The 24,896-nt window shown below is 45.1% G+C and overlaps 1 pseudogene; it reads left to right on the top strand.

Annotated features, from left to right (window-relative positions):
* Positions 1–24,472, top strand: part of LOC123396403 — a 48,220-nt pseudogene extending 23,748 nt beyond the window's left edge.
* Positions 24,473–24,896: the final 424 nt, after the last annotated feature.

Raw genomic sequence — 24,896 nt, 5'->3', positions numbered from 1 at the left:
ATCGTATTCATCATGAGGCTTAAACAAATTTTAAAGGTCATAAGAAAAATCATTACCCCAATCATGCTCATTGCAACAAGTAGTGGACATAGCAAAACTAGCATCCCCAAGATTAGGGGTTTGCATATTTTTAGCATGATTGACACTAATAGAATTCATATTGAAATCATTGCAATCATGCTTTTCATTCAAGGATTCCTCGTGAATCACTTCATAAATTTCTTCATCACAATTTTCAGATTCATGCATCTCAAGCAAAACTCCATAGAGAAAGTCAAGTGCACTCAACTCACTAGCAAATGGTTCAACATAATTGGATCTCTTGAAGAGATTAGAAAGTGGATGAGGATCCATATCAATAGATTTTCAGCAAGAGAAGATGCAAGCAAATTGAAGGCACATAGCCCACAAGCAAAGGAAAGGCAAACAAAAAAGGCAAATATTTTTTTAATTTTGTTTTTCAGAAGTGGGGGAGAGGAAAACGGGAGGCAAAAGGCAAGAAAAAGTAAATGCAAGAGATGAGTTTGCGATAGTTACTTGGATAAGCTTCACTTAGAATAGTCCCCGGTGCCAGAAATTGGCACATTGGAGGGAGACTATTCTTGACTTGATCCTCCCGGGCAACGGCGCCAGAAATTCTTCTTGCTACCTCTTGAGCTTGCGTTGGTTTTTCCCTTGAAGAGGAAAGGGCGATGGAACACAATAGCAGTAAGTATTTCACTCAGTTTGAGGACCAAGGTATCAATCCAGTAGGAGTATTAAGGCAAGTCACCAATGTACCTGCGCAAAAACAAACAAACTTGCACCCAACGCTATAAAGGGGTTGTCAATCCCTTCACGATTAATTGCAAGGTGAGATGTGAAGGTGGAAAGTGCAACAAAGTAAAAGTGTAGAGCAGAAAATATGATGTCAAGTAGACCCGGGGGCCATAGTGTTCACTAGAGGATTCTCTCATGATAGCAAGTATTACGGTGGGTGAACGAATTACTGTCGAGCAAATGATAGAACCGCGCAAAGTCATGAGGATTCTCTCATGATAGCAAGTATTACGGTGGGTGAACGAGTTACTGTCCGAGACAAGTAGACTGATACTTTTTGCATCTACTACTATTACTCCACACATCGACCGCTATCTAGCATGGATCTAGTGTATTAAGTTTATAACAAACGGAGTAACCCCTTAAGCAAGATGACATGATGTAGAGGGATAAATTCATGCAATAGATATAAACCCCATCTTTTTACCTTTGATGGCAACAACATGATGCGTGCCTCGCTACCCCTTCTATCACTGGGTGAGGACACCGCACGGTATGAACCCAAAACAAAGCACTTCTCCCATTACAAGAATTATAGATCAAGTTGTCCAAACGAAACCCACAACTCGAAGAGAATTACAAGAATACGAAATCATGCATATAAGATATCCAAGGAAACTCAAATAATATTCATAGATAATCTGATCATAAATCCACAATTCATCGGATCTCGACAAACACACTACAAAAGAAGATTACATTGGCTAGATCTCCATGAAGATCATGGAGAACTTTGGGTTGAAGATCCAAGAGAGAGAAGAAGCCATCTAGCTACTACCTATGGACCCGAAGGTCTGTGGTGAACTACTCACGCATCATCAGAGAGTCAATCGTGTTGATGAAGAAGCCCTCCGTGTCCGAATCCCCCCTCCGGTAGGGCACCAGAACGTTCCCCAGATGGTATCTTGCGGAGACAGAAGCTTTTTACCCAGAAGTTGAAGGTCTGGACTTTGATGAGACCTTTGCCCCGTTGCCTGTCTTGAATCAATTCACATTTTACTTGCTTATGGTGACTTCAATGGTTTTTTACTTTACACCAAAGGACAACCACCTGGTTTCATTGCCTGAATCACAAAGACTATGTGTACAAACTTCACAAGGCCTTATATGGCCTCAAATAAGCACCTCATGCTTGGTATGATCATCTTAAGAAGTTTCTACTCGATGATGGTTTTGTTGGAGGGGTGATTGACCCTACTCTCTTCACTAAGAGGGGGAAAGGTGATTTGATCTTGTGTCAAATTTACGTAGATGATATCATTTTTGGTTCCCTAACATCCATTTATTCAAGAAGTTTGCAGAATCCATGACAAAGAACTTTGAGATGTCACTTAATACAGATTTGAAGTTCTTTCTCGGGTTTCCAATTCAACAATGTCAAGAAGAAATTTTCTTGTCCCAAACTAAGTATCTAAAGGATATTATTGCGAAGTTTGGCATGACAAACACCAGTCCATGCAAGGTACCCATGCCAACCATAATTGCTCTTAACGAAGACTCAAACGGTATTCCATTTGACCCATCTATTTACCGCTCTATGATTGCTTCATGCTTTATCTTTGTGCATCTAGATCATACATCACGTTATGTGTAGGCATTTCTGCAAGATTTCAAGCTTCGCCGAGGGAAAGTCATCATAAGGCGGTTAAGCATATTCTGAGATATGTTGTTCACACCCCAAGATTGGGTGTATTGTACCCCAAGGATGCCAAGTTTGATCTCATTGGGTACACAGATGCGGATTGGGCCGGAGACAAGGTGGGAAGAAAGTCTACCTCCGGGTGTCAGTTTCTTAGATGCTCCTTGGTAAGTTGGTCCTCAAAGAAGCAAAATTGTGTCTCCCTATCCACCAATAAAGCCGAATACATTGCAACCGCAAGCTGTGCAACACAATTGCTATGGATGAGGCAGACCTTGAAGGACTATGGTATAACTTACACACATGTGCCTCTACTATGCGACAATGAAAGTGCCATCAAGATTGCTAAAAACCCTAGTGATCGCTCTCACACCAAGAACATTGACATTCGTTATCACTTCTTAAGGGACCTGGTACTTTAAATGATCGAGTTGTGGCTATGGGCTCGAGGTTCATATCTCCACCGTCTCATGCCGCTGTCGGGACCCCGATCCTAAGCCATAGGAATCCAGCCTGTAACACATCGCATCCCTTTGTGGTCTCACGCACGGTTAACTCCACGGCTGCAGCCTTACCTTAGCCGGGACCGTTTGCGTCTTTCGACTCACGTATGCGATAGTGTCGCTAGCAATCCAATGTCAAAGAACCCGGATTGACATGTCTAGTCATAAACCAAAGTGGCAGTACCGCACAAGGACAGGCATACATGACCCAACAAAGCAGGTGTCGGTCATCAGCGAATGTAGACGAGTCATAGCAAGCTACAAGGACTCCATTACATCGCGTGACATTTCCCCAAAGGGGACAGACACAACAGCTAAGAAGGACACATGCCGGTCAACCAATGTGTCCGGAGCAGTAGCGAACTACCAAGGCTCGTTGGATCACAAAGGGGCATTTCCTTGTAAGGAGTGCTACTAGAGTTCACGACTAGGTAATCGAACCCCATACATATCAAGTACGACACACGTACGCATGGCATACCGATATGTATAGATACATCGATGGCATCACACCATAACCATAAACATACAAGCTTTATTTAAGAGGCTCGGAACAGCCACACACATAATATTACACATTAAAGGTCTCACAACCCATAATAGCAGTCATTCAGTTACAAGCCAGTGGAAGAGTTATAAACTGTCTGAGTACAGACAGGGCAACTAGAAGGCACATGGCCTGACTATACTACAGACCAACGTAGGGCCAGATCGTAGCTGGGACACCAGCTACTCGTCGTCGTCGATGTCTACGAAGAACCCTCCATTAGGGTCATTAGCAACCTCTGCAACATGTATTAAGCAAACATGAGTACGAAGGTACTCAGCAGGACTTTAGGATAACTAACTACTCATGCAAGGTATCAAAAGGTATTGTGGGGGTTCATGCGGAAAGCCAGCATTTGACTCGTGGCTAGACAACTTGCATTTTTTAAATAATTTTGACAACTTGATTTCTCGCACACGAGTCCACTAACACCACAACAATACACTATCGTGGAATCATTCCGTCTCCGTACGGAAATGCCGTCCACGACACTCATGCTTATCTTGGCAATTTTATGAGTAGCCATTGAAGTTATCTATGAACAACATATGTCTCCAAGTAGTCCATATCCGCGGACGCGACTATTCGAATAGATCATAACCCTGCAGGGGTGTACTTCGTCACACACGCTCTCGCCACTTATCGCCATGTGCACGTCATGCACCTCGGAAACCTTCAAGCGGAGGCCCAGCGAGGGAGTCGGCCACGACCGTTAACCACACTAGTACCTAGTCCAGGTTTATCGCCTATCTGAGAGTAACCCGTACGGAAGTTTGGCAGGGGTTTCCGCCACGGCCTCAAACGATGTGCGCAGGGTTCCCAAGCCCACCATCCGGGTGCCACTTCGTACACCGTGCCACTGCCTACTGCATCATAGCCCACCTCTCAGGTCAGCACTATGCACGGCCTCCAGGATGACTATAAACACCAGAAACTACTTGCAACTCCTGGACCGAGTACTAAGCGATTAATAAGTCGAGCGGGTCAATTAAGTATCCCAACGTGTGGTAGTATCTAGTCTTGGATTACATACACGGAACTCAGTTCCTAAGGACGGTTCCAGTGAAACAACCCGCCATGTAATCCTACACAACCTTTCACCGGTACCTTTACCAAACCAGTTTCAACACACAACCTTTGCTTACCGAACACATTCTCACAATTCTGTTCATCTCCCAGATGACAGACCATACACAACTCTAAGCATAGCATGCATAGCAGTATAAGGCACAACATAGCTCAAGCAACTACGAGGTATGCTAGGTTGCAAGGTTCGGCTATTTACTGTGACAAGGTTAGGTCATGCAAAGGAAGTGGGTTCAACTAACGTGGTAAAAGCAGTTGAAGCATTTGATCCTAATGCAATAAATAGATGCAGGAGCAAGAACATGGGATTTATCGGGATGATCAAAAGGGTTGCTTGCCTTGTTGCTCAGAGGAGGGACAATATCCGTCAGACGGATATTCGGTGGAATCCGAGGGTGCGGAGCCAACCGAAATGAATGGCAACAATCAATAACAATCATATGCAAACAAGATGATGCATGAGCATGGCATGAGAATGCAAGGTGATATTATTATAATCAACATGTGTTAGGTTTGAAATTGATTTGAATCACATTCAAAATCAATTCAAACGAGGTATTCTCGAATACCGATTTAATTGATTCGACCTGATGCTGAGATCAACTTGAAGTTAACATGCATGGGATGTCATGTTAGGGTACTGATTTGTAATTAGGACAGTGTGTGATCATGTCAAACAAAGAGAAATTTACTTACTTTTCATATTCCATTTATAAAATAATTATAGGAATTGACTTATTCCTTAATCTACTTGTTTGGGTTCTGTAACTTTTTCAAACAAAATGAAAATAGCATATTCAGATTCCTTGAATTTTTCTGATACTTTTTCATATATAAATTATTTTCATTGGAGTTATAGATTAATTTCTATGAATTTTTGAAGTTTTAATCATTTATGGAATTATTTTTATACTGGAAAATACTTTTATTGCATCAGCATGACATCAGCAGGTCCATCTGGCCGTTGAAAGTCAAACCTGACCAGTGGGACCCACTCGTCAGTCTCTCTGGTCAATTTTAGATTAAGTTTAAACTTAATTAACTGACTAACCATTCTGGACCCACATGTAAGTGACTGGTTAACTTATTTGATTTATTTTTATTAACTTTAAACTTGCCAGAGGCTGGCCCCACCAGTCAGTGGCTCAGGCCAGCCGAGATCCACCGGCGGCGAGGTCGTCCTCGCCGGCGGGGAGCCTCCGGCGAGCACCAGAACCTCGGGGGGGCTCGGAAATGGCGCACAGAGGGCCAAACGCATGGCTGAGACCATGGAAGGAACGGCCACTCGATGGCGCGCACGATGGGACAAGCCCCAGGGGCTGGGGTGGCCGGAATCAATGCCAGCGACGAGCTTGGCGGCGACCAAGTTCGGTCATCGTCGATGCCATCGGATACGGGATCAAAACGCTCGGGGTTAGGCACCTATCGCATCTACACAACGCCCTGAGGCTGTTGGTAGCCTCAGATGGACCAACACTTCACCGGGGGGTTACCGGCGATGAGCTGCAGCGGCGGTCATCGTCGGGCTCCGGTGAAACTAGGGCTAGAGGAGGGGATCGACGGGGAAAACTTAGGGGAAATGACCGCATGCTCACGGGGAGTGCAGAGCAGGGCTTAGACGGCTCGGGGAAGGCCTGGGGGCGACGAATCGAGTAGAGCTCGCCGGAGGCCGAAGGTTGAAGACGACGGTGCTGTGGGCGTTGCAGGGCTCGGGGTGGCTTCGGCTTCTGCAGGGAGGACCAGACCGACGAGGCGGAGCTAACGGCGTGCTCTGAGAGGGGATCCTAAGGCTAGGGGCACGGGCAGATCGAGCTTTGCTCGGCTCCAATGGCGGCAGAAGGGGGAGGAGAGATCCGAGAGGAGGGGGAAGAACTGACGCTGGGAATGGATAGGGGTGGCCTCGGGGAGCTTATCCCCGGCCTTGCCAGCGCGAGGCGGCGGCCAGGCAGGCGCACAGGTGCATGGCCGCGCCGGAGAAGGCGGCGGCCACCTCCTGCTCCTACTGGCGCGAGGGAGGAGACGAGTCAGGGAGATGGGCCGGGCCAGGCTAGGCGACAGGTAAGAGTTTCCCATTTTATTTTATTTTGTTTCTGTTTTAGCTACTTCAATAGTTTGCTATTTATTTCAGCTCCAAAACAAATTGTAAAAACTATGTTAAGCACCCTAGAATATTTGTTGGAATATTTCCAACCATTCCGAAAGTTTTCAACATTTTTGAAAGTTTAAAGTTTCTGATTTCAAATTTAAAATTTGAAACAGTGGCTTTTTGCATTAATTAAAAACGCTTAAAGTTTCAAGAAAATAGTTTTCTCCAATGCTCATTTACTTTCATGATTTATCAGAAAGTTTGAACATTTCTTGAGGCCATTTTGGGTTCATTGATTTTAACTAGTTTGAGATTTCCTTTATTTAAAGTAGTGGCTAGGGTTTTGAGTTTTTCCTTTGCCACTTTCTTGTTCTTGTTGAAAATTCTTAGATGCAAATGCAAAGAAGACATGAGCACAAGACTAACTTGCTTAAGGTGTCAGGGATGTGACAGCCACGTTCGCTTAAACTTCGTGGCCATGCCACCTCTCCTACGAGCAATAACTAGAGTATCTGTGTCATCACATATAACATCATCATTCCTTCGTATGGTCGTACTCACTATGTCTATATATCACGGTTCATCATCAGATTGTTGTGAACATCCGTGTCACTAAAACTGCCATTAGATTATCCTCTCGGACGTCCGGCCTCCCCCGATCGACGGACAGTCCCCGAACAACCGACTGCCCCGGTCATCTGACTCCCCTCGGTCGTCCGACACTCAGGTCGCGCCTATATAAAACTAGGGGGCTTGCGTGGCTAGATGCTACCTCTTGAGCCTGCGTTGGTTTTTCCCCTTGAAGCGAAAAGGGTGATCCAGCACAGTAGCTGTAAGTATTTCCCTTAGTTTGAGAAGCAAGGTATCAATCCAGTAGGAGTATCAAGGCAAGTCACCAATGTACCTGCGCAAAAACAAACAAACTTGCACCCAACGCTATAAAGGGGTTGTCAACCCCTTCACGATTAATTGCAAGGTGAGATCTGAAGGTGGAAAGTGCAACAAAGTAAAAGTGTAGAGCTGAAAATATGATGTGAAGTATACCCGGGGGCCATAGTGTTCACTAGAGGCTTCTCTCATGATAGCAAGTATTATGGTGGGTGAACGAATTACTGTCGAGCAATTGATAGAACCGCGCAAAGTCATGATGATATCTAAGGCAATGATCATACATATAGGAATCACGTCCGAGACAAGTAGACCGATACTTTCTGCATCTACTACTATTACTCCACACATCGACCGCTATCCAACATGCATCTAGTGTATTAAGTTCATAACAAACGGAGTAACGCCTTAAGCAAGATGACATGACGTAGAGGGATAAATTCATGCAATAGATATAAACCCCATCTTTTTACCCTTGATGGCAACAACACGATGCGTGCCTCGCTACCCCTTCTGTCACTAGATGAACCCAAAACCGAGCACTTCTCCTATTGCAAGAATTATAGATCAAGTTGGCCAAACGAAACCCACAACTTGAAGAGAATTACAAGGATACAAAATGATGCATATAAGAGATTAGAGGAAACTCAAATAATATTCATAGATAATCTGATCATAAATCCACAATTCATCGGATCTCGACAAACACACCGCAAAAGAAGATTACATCGGATAGATCTCCATGAAGATCATGGAGAACTTTGTATTGAAGATCCAAGAGAGAGAAGAAGCCATCTAGCTACTAGCTATGGACCTGAAGGTCTATGGTGAACTACTCACGCATCATCGGAGAGGCAATGGTGTTAATGAAGAAGCCCTCCGTGTCTGAATCCCCCCTCCGGCAGGGCACCAGAACGTGCCCCAGATGGGATCTTGCGGAGACAGAAGCTTGCGGCGGCGGAAAAGTATTTTTGTGGCTCCCTGTGGTGGTTTCAGATTTTTGGAGAATTTATAGGTGGAAGAAGTAGGGCACGGGAGCCACGGGAGGCCCACAAGCGTGCTAGCCCCCCCCCTAGGCCCGGCCTGGGTGGCTTGTGACCTCCTCCGAGGTCCCCTGCCTTGGTTCTCAAGTCTCCTGCGTGTCTTCTGTTATGGAAAAATCATTCTGCAGGTTTTATTCCGTTTGGACTCCGTTTAATATTCTCCTCTGAAAAAGGTCAAAAACACGGAAAAAACAGAAACTGGCAATTGGCACTGAGTTAATAGGTTAGTCCCAAAAAAGATATAAAATAGCATATTCATGCATACAGAACATCCAAAGTTGACATAATAATAGCATGGAACCATAAAAGATTGTAGATATGTTGGAGACGTATCACTAGACATAACCTAACTTCTCAGGCTGCCCCCATCTAGTCCCCCCCTGCGTCGCTCGGCCATCACCGGGCCGCCGCCGGACAAACTCCGGTTGCTTCACCGTCCACCAGACGAACTCCGGTTGCTACGCCAGCCGTCTCCCTCCAGATCCCTGGCCTAAGGTAGACTCTCTCTTCTCCTTCCTCTTGCACCGATTCTCACACCGAAAATCTCTACGAGTTTGTGGGATCTGAGAATCTCTTCTCTCATAGGTTGCTTGTCGTGTCCGTCGGCGCCTCTCCATGCCGAGGATTAAGTTCATCGGTCTCACGACCTCCGCGGGGTCGTGTGCCTGTGCCTCTCTTCGTGATGGGTCAGAGGATTCCCAGGACCGGACTCGCCCTCAGAAGTGCCTTGCCAAGCGTCCCATTCGGGAGGTTGTTTCTTTTTCAGAGGGCTCTCACTATGAAGAAGACATGGAGTATGAAGAACGGTCTGAATATGCCGGTGTTCGTCACGATGCACGAAATCATGGCACTAGGAGGCCCTCGTACATGCTTCCTCCTCCTTCAGATCAGCCTCAAGGTGATGCTCTTTGCATCTGTCTTGAACCCCCTCCCTCTCTCGGTTGCCAAATAAAGGATTTCAGCCTAGTTTCCACCGAGCCTATCTTAAGTTTCATCGCGACATTGACCAAGTTACTGTTGACCATGACTCTATGTACTCTCATTTCTATACGAATGTTCAGGTCGACATTTTCTCCACTCCATTGTTCCCAAGGGTCTATCTATTCATCACTACATTGATTTAGATAATATTCACGCTTATCCGTCAAAATATCCTAGTGCCATTGAACTCATTGAATCTTCTGTTCTTGCGGCCCCGTTTTCCTTTAAACTTGATTTCAATCATGCTACCATCCATCAGTTCTATGCCACTTCTTTCTTTGGTCCTATCAAAACTATCACTTCGATGACGTCTGACACTGAGCTCTCCGCTTCTTATTCTCAGTTTGCTGATGCTCTTGGTTTTCCCGACTCTGGTTTCAAAATCCACAAGGCTGATCCTCATCATGCATGCAAAGTTGTTATGGCTTGTCGCTATCTTCTATGAACTTGAGAACGATGAAAAGGGCAAGGATCTAAATCATGTCTCTATTTGGAGGTCCCCCTTCTTTATCATTTTTTTGTGTGTCTTTCACACCATCTATCCCAAAATGGGGGAAAAAAGGACCTGCAGCAGGTACTGTATTGATCTTATGTCTCGTATTAACTCGCATCCGAAAGGGAAAAGCAATGTTCCTCACTTCCTATGGCATGAGATTCGTCCTATTAGTTTTCAATACAAGCGAGCTTTTCCTCAAGCTCCTTTTATTCAGGCTGTCATCGAGCATGTGGCCCCATTCCCCATTGCTTGCACTCATGTGCATCGGCAATGGATCATTCCACCTCATATGGTGGATGATTGGGCTCCCAAGAAATCCTCCTCTATTCCCATTCGACAGGCTGCTACCCAGTCTCCTTCTGCTCCATCTAGCTTAGCCCCCATTGGTCGCATTGCTCACCTTTTAGGGAAGGCCCACTCTACCATGATGAAGACTTTCTCTTTTGAGTGCTCACAAAACCATGATGTGGTCTCTCGCATGATCTCCTCGAAGAATGCCTTGAAGGCTCGTGTGAGAGACTCTAGAGCAACTGATGTGAGTGAGGATGAGCGTCCCCCTGAGCCTCCTCCTTCTGACTTTGGCTTCCCATCTGGCCCTGAATGGGTTGACTTGTTTGACGAGATAGGAGGCAGTGGGACCGAGGGTGTTGATGATGAAACTGATCATGATCTCTGATTACGCGTGTCCCGCATTTAGCTCTTCCCTTTTTGGTACTTGCTGCCAAGGGGGAGGAGATTATGTAATGATATTTATGAATGTTGAACCATTATGAATGTTGAACTACTATGTAATGCTATTAATTTTGAATCATTATGTTTTGTGTTGTTGTGATTGTTGAGCTATCATGATCTATCCTTCTATGACTGTTTGATGTACTCATTATCAAGTAAGCGGGAGCTCCTGTCCACAATTAGCTCACTATGCCTAAAATAAGGGGCAGCTCCATAACAAATATCTACTAAGCTTCAAAAGTACAATTCATTTATTTTTAGTGTTATATGTATGTTGTCATCAACTATCAAAAGGGGGAAATTGAAAGTACATTCCTGACTTTAATTATATTTTGATGTTATTGAGAACATACACATAGGGAACTAATCACCTCTGCCAAGTACGGTTCAGGTTTAGTTCTCATGAGATTATCTGTGTGGATCATAACTGACATATTCATGATATTCAAGTACGGAGAAACAAGACAAAATAGCTCTATATATTTTGGTTTACTCTCGAGTATAGGGATCCTGCACTATCAAGAGGGGATCACTGGTTCGCGCGATAGAGTTGCTCAAAAATCCAAGAACAACTCATGGTTAAATTCCTATCTTGAATAGACTGCTTTGACCTCTGATGGCTGGGACGTCCGATGTATCCGGACATCCGACGCTTCATAGCTCTCGGCTGTCCGATGCCTCCGTAGGTTCGGAGCCTCCTCACTCGCATCAAATCATTGGATTTCTTGTCTTTCCGGTCGACCGGCCTTGAGACGTTCGTGTGTGGACGGAAATTCGATGCCGTCCCAACCGAACCAAACTTATCGTACATCCGGGCCTTCCGAAAAGCCGTGCTTCAGATGGCCGACGACCTTCGGGCGATCGAACGGTACGCTGAACTTCCTACTACGGTGTTGGTTTGTTGTCCTCAATGACCGGTCATCCAACCTCTATCGAACGTCCGACCCTTCCCTTGTATATGGACAACCGGAACCTATCGAACGTCCGGCAAGTGCGCAGTATAAGTGACTTCCAATGGTCATTTTACACTACTACTATATATACCCCCTACCCTGCTCAGGTGGGGGTTGTGCAACGCACACCACAAAATATTCCAAGAACACTTTTCTCTCTCCCTCACTCCACTCCTCACCAAATCCTAGATCCCAAGAGCGTTTGTGAGGATTCATGAGTGTTGTTCTAATGAAAAGATAGATCATCCCTATCTCCTCATCTCAACCAAAGCAATTCGTGATTTGAGCAAGTTTTGAGCGGTTCCCTTGATCTTGTTACTCTTCGAGGTTGGAGACTCCTAGGCGGTAGTAGTTCTTCAGGGAGGAATCAAACCTTTGTGATTTCCCTCGAAAATTTTGTGAGGGTTTGGAGGCCACCTCAAGGCCTACCAGTAGTGGCTAGGAAACGCCTTCACGGTGTTGTCTCAAGGAGAAAATAGGGTGAGCCTTCATGGTGTTGGTGTGACTTTGTGGTAACATTCACCTCTCTAAATGGTGATGTAGCTTCCCTCCAAGGAAGTGAACGTCGGGGTACATCCTCGTCTCTCGGAGTTGCGGTTATTCGTAACCCTAGATCCTTACTTGTGATTACTTGTCTCCTTATCTGTATAATATGTTTTCATATTAAGGTTGTTTATCTAGTTAGTGCCTAACTTGTATATCATACTCGTCATCTTATCTCCGGAGCAATTGTTAGGCTATAGTGCATATTTTGCATTATTACCTAAAGTTGCTAAATAAAAATTAAACTTTGTAAGTGTACCTATTCACCCCCTCTATGTCCATATAGATCCTGTTCAGTCACCACGGAGGTCGAGAACCTCAAGGTCGAGCTAAAGAAGGCAAGGCAAGAGGTTGTCAAACATAAGACGACAGCCGACCTAGCAGCTGTCGAACTATTGTCAACAAAGGTTGCCTGTTACAAGAACAAGGCTAGAGTTGCTGAAGTGCAACAAGAGCTCAAGGATGCTATAAAAATGTGAGCCCCTAGAGCAGAAAAAAAGGATTGGGCCTCCGAGTTGATATCGTTTACCTCGGCAGTCCAGGAAGCGTGGATGTAAGCGCAAGGTCACTCGAAGGAGCTCCACCAAATCAAGCAGACTCCCGATGGTAAGCGATACTTACTGCAATGTGTCTTCCGTGGAAAAAGGTTCACATTGCTCACACGAGTGTCTCATTCTCCAGGCGTGTTAGAGCATCTCCCAAATAGTGTGGAGGATGCAGCGAGGCACATTGCATCCCAAAAAGGGGATGCCGAGCTGAGGCTATTCTGGGTGCAATTTCAAGACCGTGAGCAACCTCTCCTCATCTCCAGTCATCTGAAATAGCTTATGGAGTTGCATCGGATGGCAGAGCCAGCTATGAAGGATCTCTAAATCATGCTATGGCCTATAGGGCATTGTCGAGCAGCTACTTCGGCTTGGTGTAGAAGTTGATCGCCACCATGGCCCGGATTGATGTCTTGAAGCACTCCATATGTATTGAGGGAGCTGGAATGGCTTTCACGAAGACCATGGTGCACTGGTAACGGTTAAAGCTGACCGAAATGGCCACCGGACCCCCGCCCCCACCTAGAAAGGAGCATAGGTGCCCCGAGTTGTACTTCTCTACCGTTATGGATGGTGCTCGGGCGATAGAAGCCATGTGCCCCCAAAAATGTAATTCTTGAGTGAAAATACTATACCCTATTTGTATTAAACTTTTGTGCATTATAAGGTTGTCGCTTTGCATGGTATATCCTGCTTTGCTTTGTTTAATTTTGACTCCTGTGTGGCCATTTTAATCTGATAGTTAGCAGTCATCCGCTTCAGCCCCCTGGTAGATACTATGATGGGTGTTTCGACCTCCACAGTATTACCCTTAGCCAACGTCTTGGTGCCCGGAGGCGGTTGTGCAGAAGGAAATGAGGCAATCCTACTATGTGGCTTTAATTCTTTCTTTCACTTAGCGTAGGAGCTTGTTTGCAGGGACTAGTTACTAGCCCCTGTATTTTGTGATGTTTGGATATACCGAGGTTAAAAACCATCATCACTTGGTTTGTATGACTTCTAACCATTTGTATAACCCGGTAAACCTCCATAATTTTTTAGTTTAACACTTGTCATTGGATCGTAGACCGGTTCATGCTTAATATGCAAGTCAGTTTTTGGCTTTCTCCACGGAGGTACTTAACTAGATGAGCTAGAAGTGCAATCACAATGGTTATCCCTTTACCCTTTTAGCTGAACATGTGGAATGTAAAAGGGAAAACGCATGAGCCGACCAACCCAACTATTGACCCAAGACATAATTTGGAACCGATGCATATAACGCAATACCCAAGACGCTGAGCACACATGGTAAGAGATGGTGTCAGGATGACGCTTTGGACGAGCTTAATGGTTGAGCCCCTGTCAATTAGCCGACCACATATTAAATATGTATCGAACTGTATTGTTGTGGTGTCGAAGAGCAGAAAAATAAAAAGGAACAAGGGCTATAATATAGATGACTTCCATGGGACCGAAAAATTGGTCTTTATTTTCGATGAACTCGTGATGTCTATCCGTACAATCTGAACTCCTCAAGCAACTCTTATCGATATTTTTATATAATTTATTTATAGAGAAAAGGTTTACATAGGGCCTTTGTAGATGGCTTAATGTCCTTTACTGCGCCCTGCTGCACGTCTCGGCCTTTGCTCTCCACGGGGTGCTCCTTCACAGAAGGTGGTAGTCGGCGAGCAGGCCTTTGTAAGAGAAGATCTTGAGAAGTTGCTGAAGTATGTTATCTTTATGATAAATAGGTCCTTGATGGTACATGATATTGTCCGAAGACGTGTTTTATGATGTCTACTACACAACTTTATTCTTGTAGACTATGTTGGGCCTCCAAGCGCAGCGTTTTGTAGGACAGTAGCAATTTTCCGTGAAGTGGACACTACTGAAATTCGGAAATTTGCCGTCTGCCATGGCCACTACTGAAATTCAGAAATTTCCCGTCTGCCATGGTAGACGGCAAAGGGGGGAACCACGGACGGCAAAGGCTTTGCTGTCTGTCAGTAGACGGCAAAAAAAGTCCGGTGAAGAGGTTCTTTGCCGTCTGCTTTTTTAAAGCGGACGGCAAAGAATCTTTGCCATGAGGGGGCAGACGGCAAATTAAATGGGACGGCAGATACACCAACGGTCCCGTTAAGTGTTAACGGCAGGCCTCCTCTCTTTGTCGTCGGCCCTCCCCCCTTTGCCATGAGGGGCTAACGGCAAAGGGGGGAACTAAGCCCCTCTCTCTCCTCTCTTTGTCGTCTTCCATCCCCCTTGCCATGTGGGGGCAGATGGCAAAGGGGGGAACCAAGCCCCTCTCTCTCCCCTCTTTGCCCTCTGCCATCCCCCCTTTGCCATGTGGCGGTAGACGGAAAACGGGGGAACCAAGCCCCTCTCTCTCTCCTCCTTGTCGTCTGCCATCCCCCCTTTGCCATGTGGGGGTAGACGACAAAGGGGGGAACCAAGCCCCTCTCTCTATCCTCTTTGCCGTCTGCCATCCCCCCTTTTCCATGTGGGGGCAGACGGCAAAGGGGGGAACCAGTCCCTTTTTATTATATTTCTTATTATATCCAGCATTTTTCACAATAATCAGGATATATATATATGTATATATATTTGGCAAAAATAAATTTGTTTCCTTACTCATAACCATATTAAAATAACTTTCATCCATAGTACATACATATTATGCAAGTTCCATCCGTACCAAACCATATATTACACCAGTTTCATCCACATGCATACAAAGTTTCATATATATCCATATACTACAATAGTTTCAATACAAGCTTCTGTGAAGCAATGGTACAATGAATCATCTTCAAGCATTCCATCAATATAATCCAAGCTTCCCGTGAAGTGAATGTAATCTGCAAAATGACAAATAAGAAAGTTAAAAGAATAATACTAGATGAAGAAGTATATAGGTTATTTTGGAGAGAAATTAGCTAAGTATAGGCGATTTAATAGCTAAGTTAGGTGGAATAGGTCATCTCGGAGCTACATAGCCTTATTATGTCATTTAGGAGAGAACTTAGCTAAGTATAGGTCATTCTAGAGCTAACTTGGATAAAATATGTCATTTTGTAGCCAACTATGATTATTAATCCATTTTGACCTTATTATGTCATTTTGGAGCTAAATTAGTCATTTTAATGAGCTAACCAAGGTTGTTATGATGTTTTTACCTAACTATGCTAATTATGTCATTTTATAGGATAATTAGCTGAGTATGTCTTTGTTGGGGAAAATAACCTACGTAGAAGAAGAAAGAGAAGAAGAAGAAGAGAAGAAGCAAGAAGATAAGAAGAAGGAGAAGAAAAAGAAGAAGGAGAAGGAGGAGAAGGAGAAGGAGGAGGAGAAGGAGAAGGAAGAGGAGGAGAAGAAGAAAAGAAGAAGGACAAGAAGAAGGAGAAGAAGGAGGCGAAGAAGGAGAAGGAGATTCTCGCCTCCTTCTCCTTCTCCTTCTTCTTCCTCCTTCTCCTTCTTCTTCTCTTCTTCTTCTTCTTCCTTCCTTTCATTTTTCCTCTTTCTTCTCCTCTTGTCCCCTTCTTCGGGCTAAATTAGCTAAGAATGCCTTTTTGGAGCTAATTATGTCATTTCAAGGATAATTAGCTAAGTATAGGTCATGTTTTATTAAATAGACCATTTTGGAGCTAACTAAGCTAATTATGTCATTTAAGTGGAAGCCTAGCTAACTATAGGTCATTTCGGAGCTACTTGGGTAAAATATGTCATTCCGGAGCAAACTATGCTTATTAAGCCATTTTTGATCTAGGTAAGCTAATTATATGCCATTTAATACCTAAGTTAGGGGGAATAGGTCATCTTGCAGCTATGTAAGCCTTATTATGTTATTTAGGAGAGAACTTAGCTAACTATAGGTTATTTTTTATTAAATAGGTCATTTTGGAGCTAAGTAATCTAATTATGTCATTTAGGTGGAAGCCTAGCTAACTATAGGTCGTTTCGGAGCTCACTTGGGTTAAATATGTCATTTTGGAGCTAACTATGCTTATTAAGCCATATTGGAGCTAAATTGGATAATTATATCATTTAGGTGGAAGCCAAGCTAAGTATATAAATTCATGAGCTAACCAAAGTTCTTATGCCATTTAGAGCTTATTATTTCACTTTTTAGCTAAATTGGTTATTTTAATGAGCTAACCAAGGTTCTTACGATGTTTTCACCTAACTAAGCTAATTATGTCATTTTGTAGGATAATTAGCCAATTTAGTCTTTCTTGGATGAGTTTAAACTACGTAGAAGAAGAGAAAGAGAAGAAGCAAGAAGAGAACAAGTAAAAGAAGAAGAAGGAGGAGGAGGAGGAGAAGGAGAAGGAAGAGGAGGAGAAGAAGAAAAGAAGAAGGAGAAAAGAAGAAGGAGAAGGAGAAGGAGGAAGAAGGAGGAAGAAGAAGGAGAAGGAGGAGCTCCTCCTTCTTCTCCTCCTTCTTCTCCTTCTTCTTATCATTCTTCTTCTCTTCTTCTTCCTTCCTTTCATTTTTCCTCTGTAGAAGGGTCGTGCGATGCGTTTCGGGAGATATTCTGCACCAAACATCGTTTGCAATGTGTCGTTAGCATGAGGGCACTCTTAAGATCACTGCACTGAAATAAAACTCACCGTCCCCGCCATGTTAATGACTGGCATCGGTGGAGGGACTTGGATGCTCTTCTCGCACATAGACTGTACATTTGGTTTCGAAAAGTCAAACTTTTTATTTATTAACGAAACGGACATTAAAATGCAAGATTTGAAATAACATGAAGAATAAACTTACCACGTAGAGCTCGTATATGGCCCTATTAGACGCATCATTCCGTGCCCTCTCCGCCTCCACCAATGCAGTGGTCCTCCCCTCCATCTCCCTCATCTCCTTATCCTTCTCTGCCATAGCCGCCTGCATTGCCTCTCTCTCTTTCTGAATAGGAGCCTGCAACACAACTTATTGTTAGCATTGTAATCATATTGGTTCGAACGCACAACATAATGCGGAAAGATAGTTGAGTCCATTAAACTGACCTCAATGGCGAGCTCGATTGGCCGTGGACGAGGTGTTATCTCCGGACAGGAGCTCGTTTGGCGTGCCTTTATCTGTCGGCGAGTGCTAGGACAACGTATAAGGCCGTCTCCAATGGCGATCTAGCCATGGGGCCTCCTGTTGCCAGCTATCATCACCAGCTCCGGATCAATAGGCCCCTCGCTCGGGTTAAAGTCCTCCCCTTTCCTCGCCTTCGTGTGATCTCTATACTTCACGAGCTTGTGGTGGGAGGAGATGTTGGTGAAGTTTTCTGGATGCTCGAGGTCAGACTCAGAGAATGCATTGACCTTCTTGTACGAGGCAGTTTGGGCCATCGCATACTGGTCGTACATCTGTGTCACCTCCGTCTTATTGTGATGAGCCTAAAAGAGAGACAGAGGAAAATTGTATTAGTAAAGGGCTCAATATAGCATTAAGAATGAATTGCATGAGGCATGAAGCAAACCACATACCCAGTTCTCGCCAAATTGGATTAAGTTGATGCTCCCTTGAAGGTGTGGCACACCAACCATTTTGCCATGCCTCTCCTTGGCGTTGTTGTGGCTGGCCTCCCACGTTTCGGAGCACCACTGATCCACCAAGGCCTCCCAACAATCCATCTTAACCACATACCATCTCGGGGGCACCTAAGTTAATAAAGAGAAATTTGAGCGCGTAAGAAACAAATCAAGGAAACTAACTACAAAGCGTTAATAATATGTAATTACCTTCATGTAATGCTCCTTCTCCATCTTAGAATCACGGCACTTCGCCTTGTCCTTCCTAATACGCCGCGTGGCATAGTAGTCTCGAACAGCCTGTACCCGAGCCTCGTGCTGAAAGTTTTGAAGTAGGCGGCGACATTCAGTTTTGATAACCTTTGGCACGTCCTCCTCGTATCCCTCCTCACACCTGTAGTACGATAACTAGCTATGGTTTATTTATAATTGCGTGAAGGAGAAATTACCCAGAACTGTCGGATCACCATGTCGACCCTCGTGTGGCACAAAACACTGTCGATTTACACCTCCGGTGGGGCTGGGGCAACCAAGTAGTGCTCCCAGGTCATTCCTACCTCTCGCTCCCGACCGGGCAATGTAAAAAACCCTGGGAAGTTTTGACGGCAAAGCACACCAAGGACGCTGTTGGGCTTGCGGTCACCCTCGGCAACAATCCAACCCCTACTGTATGACAAATTAAAGACAAAACATTAGATATTTGAGAAAACATGAAGGAAAAAGGTTAAATAAGAGTAAATTAGCTTACTTGTCCCCATTTGGCCTAATCCACCACCTCTGCTCGGGGGTCGCCGGCACGAGCGGGAGCCCCGAACTACCACGCTCGTAGACGATAGCCCCCTCACCCAGCTCCTCGTTGCTACCAGCATGGCCACTTGGCTCAGCCCAGGTATCCCACTTGGTCTGTGGGGACGTACCCTCATCCCTGGTTTGCTCCGGAGTCGCCTGGAACGAAGCCTCTGGGACACGAGTCTCGTGGGTCGAAGGCTCGTCGACCTGAGGCTCGTCGACCCGAGGCTCGTGAACAAGAGACCGTGTAGCCTCCACCTCAGACTAATCCACCCTAGAAGTCCTGTGCTCAGGTGAATCATCATGGGGTGGTGGCGGAGACCGTGTAGCCTCCACCTCAGAAGGCGTGGCAGCCACCGCCCTACCTCTCCCGCGGCCACGTGTACCTTTAGTAAAACATAAATACCAACATGAGTAATAAAATGTATATAAATACCATTATGCATACAACATGAGTACAACATAAATACGAACATGAATACAACGTGTACCTTTAGTACCTCTCGGCTTCACGGGGGGTCGACCTCCTCTCACGGGGGGCGCTCCTTGCATAGTAGAGAGCAACACTATCCGAAGAGGCGAGGCAGGAATGGAAGTACCCATCCCATCACCCGCCGATGAAGAAGGAGCCGCGGAGTGCTTTCGACCCTTTCCCACCATCTTTCAACACCTGTCATGACAAAGAGTAAATGAAATTAGTACAACAAAAATACCTACATGAGTAATAAAATGTATGTAATTTAAGTGTATCATCGTCATAAATACCAACATGACTAATAAAAGTTGAATAGCTAACATGAAATCAAAATTTATATATAGTATAATAGTTCAATACCTGACATGAACTAATAACAATCATGCTCGTCTATATATGCTTCAGGGTCAATAAATGCATCATGATCATCACTATCATCAATAAATGCATCATCATCATCACTATCACGAAGAACATGTGGAAGGCCACCATTATGTAATCGGTCAAGAAGTGACAGGTCATCCGCAGCAGTAACCTCTTCTTCTTCCAGCTCTTCCTGTTCGGGCTCAGGGGTTAAGACAGATTCACTATCACTGTCTACTTCAATGTTCTGGTGTGAAGTAGAGCGGTTCTTGAAACGTTTCTTGGACATACATGTTTCTTGGAAGAATTCTCCTTCATATGTGTCTGGGTTAATGTGAGGTTCGTAATCCTCTTCATTGAGGGTAGGTGCTCTAAAATGTGGTGGCACTTCATAAACGACATCCCAACCTCTGAGATTTGGATCCGTTTGGGAGGCCCACGGTATATAAAAAACTCGTGTCGCTTGTTCAGCCAGAATATAGACATCGGGAACATCTAAGTGGGTGTTTTCGTTGATGTCGACTAGTCCTATATGTTCATGAGTCCTTCTAGTCTCCCTCGGCTCAAACCAATAACATTTGAAAACTACGACGGTCGGTGGATTTTCACCATATAATAGAAGTTCGTAAATTGCTTCAACTCTTCCATAATACTCGGTGCCTCCTTCGCCGATAGCAGAGACAGAAAAATTTGTAGTCTTTAGATCGGGCATAGATAGCTCTTTGCCAAAGGTACGAAAGTGATACCCGTTGATGTTGTATTTGTCAAATGAACGGCCCTTATAGTCAAAACCATTAGCGACTTGTCTCAACTCGGCGTCCATAGACTCTACATCAGCCTACAAGTTTAATACGAAAGAATGGATGCATTAGCCGCAAATTAGACCAAGTAATCAAATGGGCCCTTAATGGAAATTAATTACCCTTTGTTTGAACCAAGAGATGAAACCGGGAAAGTCGCCTCCATGTTTTGCGAGAAGCTCATACTCTTCGACGGAATCCTTTTCGACGACCGCTCCATCCGAGAATTCGGCAACGTATCGAATATATCAAATATCCGGGAATAAGATTATTTCAAAGCAATTAGAAGTTGCGGAACAATAATTTACAGAGAACTTACTCGATGTACGGCCGCACTTCTGTTAGGTTGGTGAAGATATACAATGAAATGGTCCGCCATTCTTCGACATCCAACGATTTCCCTTTCGAAGCACCGGATGGTGTGAGCTTACCTTTGAATAGGCTGAGGTTGGATCAAACTATTTTTGAATCACCATCATTGTACCGAGGCTTCGGGTCATGCAAATGATGATTTTTGGCTTCGTAGTGTTATGTCACGAAGTTTGCTGCCTCCTGAGTAATGGATGCCTCGGCCATCGATGCTTTAATTCTACATTTATTTTTACACTTAGCTCGAAGCGTCTTCTGCATCCTCTCAGTTGAGTAGAACCATCGATTTTGAACGCCCCCCCATTCTTGCCTCGGCCAGGAGATGAAAAATCAAATGTTGCATTGGATTAAAGAAGCCCTGTGGAAAGATCTTTTCTAATTTGCAGATCAACTCCGGCGCCAACTCTTCCATTTCATCTAGCACGCCAGGTGATAGTTCTTTCGCACAAAGAGAACAGAAGAAATAGCTCAGCTCTGCTAGTACTAGCCATTCATCCTCGGGGATAAAGCCACGCAACATCACCGGCATTACCCTTTGAAGTATCCTGGACGCAAAGTAAGGAAGATCCCATAAGCATGACTTGTGAGTCCAGCGTGTTCCGTGTTATACCCTTTGAAGTATCCTGGACGCAAAGGATCAGGCTCGAGAGCGTTTAACTGATCAAGGGTCTGTTGGCCTATCAACGCAGCAGGTGAAGTGTTTTTGACAACTCTACCTTTGATGAAATTCTTCTTGTCTTTTCTGAACTTATGGTCAGGATCCAGGAATTGTCTATGCATGTCGAAGCAAGAATACTTGCGACCAGCCTGCAGCCAACGGAACTGAAGAGTTGCCTATAATGTGGTGCACGGGAACCTTCCATGCACACAGCAGCCAGCGAATAGCGCAAACGCCGGATAATCATGCGTCGAGTACATGTACCACACATGCATTTTTAAATTTGTTTTGGTAGCGGCGTCGTAGGTCTGGATCCCATTATCCCAGGCTTCTTGTAACTCATCCTTAAGCGGCTGCATGTACACATTCATATTCTTCCCCGGACAGTTGGGCCCTGGAATTATCAACGGGAGGAAAATGTTCTTTCTTTTCATAATATCTCCGGGTGGCAAATTTAGTGGAATGACAAATACAGGGCAACAATTGTATTGTGCTGCCGTCATACCATACACATTGAACCCATCCGTGCTGATGGCAACTCTAGGTTGCCTTGAATCTTCCGATTTATCCTTATGTAATGCATCGAAGTGCCTCCATGCAAAACCATCTGAAGTGTGTACCAGCATCTTGTTCCCATCCGCATCTAGTTCGGTTCTTTTGCCCAATTTGTGCCATGTCATCTGTCTGGCCGTCTCTTCGACCATGAAAAGACGTTGAAGTCTTGGTACGATTGGCAGATACCGAAGAACACTAATCGGGATTTTGGTCTGATTCTTCTCACCCATACCGTTGTCTACCACAATATACCTGGAAGAATTGCAAATGGGGCAATAGTTCAAGGCTGCATACTCAAGCCTAAATAAGGCACATCCATTCTCATAGGCATGCATCTTCTCATAGGGCATCTTAAGTACACGGAGGATTTTCTCTGACTGGTACAGGTTTGCAGGCAGTACATGGCCTTTGGGTAGAAAGCGTACAAATATCGTCATCATCGCGTCGTAGCATTCTCTGCCTAGGTTGAATTGAGCCTTCAGAGCCATTACTTGCGCGATGGCATCCAACTGACAAAGCTCAGTCTGCTCGTGGAGAGGACATTTTGAAGACTCCAATATTTCATAGTAGGCCTTTGCAGATTCCTCCATCTCATTGTCCGAATCCTGAGCATCATCAAAGTCTTGCACCATGTCTTCAATCCCGGTACCATGCTCGTCGGTGCGACGACGAATCACCTTAGCTCTGGCACGTTGGTCAGACTCACCATGAAAAGTCCACACCGTATAATGAGGCGTAAAACCCCATTTCTGCAGGTGTTTAACCATTTCAAACTCTGTCTCCTTTTTCAAGTTGTTGCAGCTGGGACAGGGGCACCATGTTTTTTGCTGGCCATTTGCAAATGCGGCTCTCACAAACCCCCTGGTTTTTGTTAACCATTCATGGGTGACCAGTGTATATCCAAGTACGATCACTCATGTTGCCTAGCTACCTAGGGGGCACAAGAAATAAATATATAATTCATCATCTATATTCATAAGATAATCAAGTTTGTCAGTTTTATTACGCCCATCCAACCTACACGCTAATAGGTAAAGATAGGTCCTAATCCCACCCGAGTATGTGTAGATTGGGTTCGTTTTCCCATGCTCTGCTCCATATGCAACGCAGAATTTCGGCAGCACCTCCCCGCTGTTCTCCTAATACACGTCTCGGCAATAAGCAGAGAGGATGTTTACCCGGAGAACAACAGGGAGGCACTGACGAAATTCTGCATCGGATCCAGAGCACAGCATACGGTAAAACGAACCCAATCTACACATACTCGGGCTTTCCATGGATAATGTTGGACAATTCAAAAGGATGGCGGTTATAAATATGCAAAGAAATGCATATTTATAGATGTCGCCCTTTCGAACGGGAGACGCATACTGTTCATGCATACTCATGATTGAAGAAACCTATACCTAGCAAGTTTCATCGGCACGAAGACCGGGACAGAGCAAATTTAGGGGATAGGAGGAGAAGTCATTTGTGCCCACCAACAAACGCAAGGGCGGAGCTCGTCCAACGCACGTGGAGGTCGTCGAACAACTGCACATTGAAATTCACATGATCACCACAAATACGATGTTTTTACAATTAACATAACTATGTGACCTAAGTCATAACTATGTGGGTTAGTGTCGTCGGGGGTCGAGGGTCACTGACATCGGGGGTTGGGGTCTTTTCGGTCAACAAGAGGCCGAAGAGGTGTCGGGGCTCGGGAGTTGCAGGTGAGTGGCGTCGGGGGTCGGGGGTCGGCGGTCGAGGGTCAGTGGCGTCAGGTGTCGAGGGGTCAGGGGTTCGCGTACTACCGCATGTCCTCCAACCTCATCAGCTACCTGACCGGCCTGCTCGGGGAGAGCACGGCCGCCGCCGCCGCCGTCAACGCCTGGTCCGGTGCCGCGGCCATGCTGCCGCTGCTCGGCGCCGCCGTTGCCGACTCGTGGCTCGGCCGTTACCGCACCATCATCGCCTCCTCCATGCTATACATCACGGTCAGCCAACTCCGCACAACGCCCCCTGATTCTCTTCCTTCATCGACGCAAAGCACAACTTTCTTCCTTCTCCTCAATCAACTTTTCTGTGGATCTTTTCGGTAGCGTTTGGTTGAACGATAATGAGTTTACTGGTCCAAGAAATATCGCACGAGTGGCGCATGGCACCGTATAGTAGTAGTACTAGTAGTATCTTTGTTGAGAATATTATGGTTGACAGGGATGTTTCAAAATTTCATTGTTTTGTCCGGTGGAAGCACACACACCACAACATAGTGCTTCCCACGTCTTTGTGCTCATGAATCAGCTGGACCGGGTTGATCTTTTTTTTGGGATGGTACCAGGTCGATCTTCGAAGATAGAATAATGTGTTCAACCCTAAACCTTTTTCTTTTCTAATGACACCAATTTTTTTATGATCAGGAACAGTGGGTGAAGGGAAGGTGGAGGGGGCGCCAAGCCTAGGACGTACTAGGAAACCCCTCCCCTAGGTCTAGACAAAGCTAACACAAGAATTTTGGGACGGAGGGAGTAGTTGAT

Source organism: Hordeum vulgare, chromosome 5H (assembly GCF_904849725.1).
Source record: "Hordeum vulgare subsp. vulgare chromosome 5H, MorexV3_pseudomolecules_assembly, whole genome shotgun sequence".
In the NCBI taxonomy this organism is placed as follows: Eukaryota; Viridiplantae; Streptophyta; class Magnoliopsida; order Poales; family Poaceae; genus Hordeum; species Hordeum vulgare.
This window is presented reverse-complemented; position numbering and strand designations above follow the sequence as displayed.